The sequence below is a fragment of the Corapipo altera genome, unplaced genomic scaffold (genome assembly GCF_003945725.1).
Source record: "Corapipo altera isolate COAL_440 unplaced genomic scaffold, ASM394572v1 205, whole genome shotgun sequence".
Classification (NCBI taxonomy): Eukaryota; Metazoa; Chordata; class Aves; order Passeriformes; family Pipridae; genus Corapipo; species Corapipo altera.
This window is the reverse complement of record NW_020885046.1, coordinates 25,888-28,809: the sequence shown is the minus strand read 5'-3', so window position 1 is coordinate 28,809 and position 2,922 is coordinate 25,888. Positions and strand designations below refer to the sequence as shown.

The following is a 2,922-nucleotide window of genomic DNA, read 5'->3' as shown; positions in this document are numbered from 1 at the left end:
GCTCAACTGGGATCTGAGGGGTTCCTGCCCGGCTCTGAGGGGCTCAGGCAGGATCTGAGGGGCTCAGCCAGGATCTGAGGGGTTCCTACCCGGCTCTGAGGGGCTCAGCCGGGATCTGAGGGGTTCCTGCCGGGCTCTGAGGGGCTCAGCTGGGATCTGAGGGGTTCCTGCCCGGCTCTAAGGGGCTCAGCCGGGATCTGAGGGGTTCCTACCCGGCTCTGACGGGCTCAGCCAGGATCTGAGGGGTTCCTGCCCGGCTCTGAGGGGCTCAGCCAGGATATGGGGGACTCAGACAGGATCTGAGGGAATCCTGTCCGGCTGTGAGGGAATTCAGACTCTGGAGGATTCCCACACATCTCTGAGGGGCTCAGCCAGGATCTGAGGGAATCCTGCCCAGCTCAGCTGGGATCTGAGGGAATCCTCCCTGGCTCTGAGGGGCTCAGCCGGGATCTGAGGGGATCCCTGTGATTCCGAGGGATCCTCTCATCTCATCCCACTGGCAGCTGACACTGTTTTTCCCTGGCGTGCAGGAGGAAGCAGATGCCGGCGGGAAGAGCCGGCGGAGCGGGATCAGCAGCACCTCATCCCGAGCCTGGCTCCTCCTCATGGATGTCATCCCACCCCTGTTCCCTCTGGAGCCTCCCAGAATGTCAGTGTTTACCACAACAGCTCCTTGTTTACATGGATTTTCTCCCGGAATGCTGGTGGGTGACACAGCCCAGAGCCTGGGAATGGGGAGGGCTGGAATTTGGGATCAAGTCTCCGTTTCCGAGGGATTTGGGAAGTGCTGCTGCGCCCAGGCCGGAAGGAAAAAATAATAGTGTATATAAATAATTTAAAAAGCCCTTTCAGTGGAACAGCAAACTTGGAAAAAAGGAGTATTTATATATAAAGGTGGTTTTTGCTGCCAGTGCAGGTATTTATTTAAATAAAGGACAAAGAGGAGCCATTTGGGGCTGGAAAAATGATCAAAACTATGGAAAAAACAAATTATTGACTGGATAGACTGAAACATTTCCATCAGTAGGAATATTCCTGTGTTACACTGGCTGTGACTGTGTTTCCTTCTTACATATCTTCATTTTGTGGAATATTTAGTGTGAAATCTGCTGGTTTCTGCTCACGGGCAAGAGAAGATTCTCTCTTAATTGTGTGTTTGTCCAGCTTTTCCTTGGCTGCAGAGCTTGGCCCTACATGTTAAACTAAAAACGGTACTTGGAGAATCCAAAAGGAAGAAATTAATTCCTCAAATGGCTTCTAAGGATAAAATGCATTTATTTCCTTGTGCAGTGCTCAGGTGAGATTTGCAGCCCAGCAGCTCCATATCTGTCTGCTGTTTGAAATCCCATTCCAAAGCAGGACATTAGGAATGTTGAACACAAACTGCTGGGAATATTCCCAGCGGATATTCCCGCCCCTGTCATTCCAGTGTGAGCTTCCCGTGCCGTATCCATGCTGTGTTTGTGAGTGTAGAGGTGTCCGTGGCTTTCCCTGGCAGTTCCCAGGCCAAAGGTGACACCTGGATGAGAGGGGGGTGACGGGAGTCACCGTGTGAGCGAATCCAGGGGCTGCTCCTCCGGGAATCCGCTCCCCTCCCTGCGTGTGGATTCAAATTCCCGGTGTAAATATGCTCGTGGAATAAAACTGGACTGAAACCTGTTGGTTTTCCTGGGTGTCAGTAATTCCCTTTGGAAACAGGCAGGAAGGAGAGCAGGAATTGTGGGAATCCTCCACTTCCAGAGCACGTGGATGTGTTCGACCCCCATGGCTCCGGCATTCCCGGGAGGATCCAGGGAGGGAAGGGGCAGAGGCAGCAGCGCCCGGAGAACCCTCTGCTCTCCTTCAGCTGCTGAGCCTTGGAAAAATCAATCCTTGGGAGCCAGGAGGGAAATCTTTCCAAGCTCTAACTACAGGATGCGTTCTGACAGGGCCGGGACGAGCCGGCGGCGCGGGGAGAGGGAGGGGAGCGGAGTCGTTTTGAACCCTGACACTCCGAGGTGGGTTTGGGCGAGGCTGGTCCCACTTTTCAGAAAACTTCCCCAGCGTTCAGACTTTTGTCTGAACGAGGAAAAAAATCAGGAAAAAAGACCCCATGGAGCAGAGCCTCGGGTGTGATAAATTGGCCCTGGCCGCAGCGGTTGCCTGGAGCGCGCTTTGAAGCGGGAGAGGCTCCTGGGGAACTTCCCCCCTCTCTCTCCCTCTCTCTGTCTCTCTGATGTCGGGAAATTAAAAATTAATCCCCTATGAAAAATTAAAAGGTGAAACTTTCTGCTCTTTCAGCACAGCCGAGCTTTTGGAATGCTGATTTGGGGCTCGGAATGCGAGGCGGGAGCGACGTCTCCGGGAACGTCGGCGCATTAGGACGCGGGGGTTTAATTGATTTTTTTGGTAAATTGGAACCTGTTTGCCCAGGGCTCGAGCGGCTTCAAATGGGGGTAAATATTTATTTATTGATGTAAATAACTTTAAACAGGCGTTTACTCACTCCCGGTGTTCAGCACAGGGAAAGGAAACCGAGGCTTCCGGTGTGGGAACGACGCCGGAATCTGCACGTCCGACCAGTTTAAATTGGGCTTTTTTTATTAAAAAAATGGGTTTCAGACAGAAAATGGGTTAAAATCCACTTCATTGCAGGAACAAACTCAGGGATGGTGCTGCTGGGAACAAACCAGAGCAGAGCCCAAATCCAATCTGGGAATGGATGCAGGGATCCAGCGGGGCCGTGTCCCACCCCAGGGATCCAGGAGATGAGTTCCCATCAAGTGCATCCGCTTGGAAAATGGGGAAAACTGAGGGTCGGTCCCGGGGGAAGGTTTGCCCTGGGAAATGGGAAGTGGAGCTGTGATTGCTCCTCACAGGGTCAATTTGCCCAGATCTCCCATTTTCCAAACTGTCCACCTGCTCCTGGAACACTGGCTGCAG

At 52.8% G+C, this 2,922-nt stretch overlaps 1 protein-coding gene across 2 annotated transcripts in view; it reads left to right on the top strand.

Annotated features, from left to right (window-relative positions):
* The window catches only part of WDR7 (WD repeat domain 7), a 32,431-nt gene extending 30,772 nt beyond the window's left edge, over positions 1-1,659 (top strand). For both annotated transcript variants that reach the window (XM_027668592.1, XM_027668591.1), the window contains one exon: positions 531-1,659. The gene's annotated coding sequence lies outside the window, so the exon portion shown is untranslated. The remainder of the gene's footprint in view (positions 1-530) is intronic.
* The last annotated feature ends 1,263 nt before the right edge of the window (positions 1,660-2,922 follow it).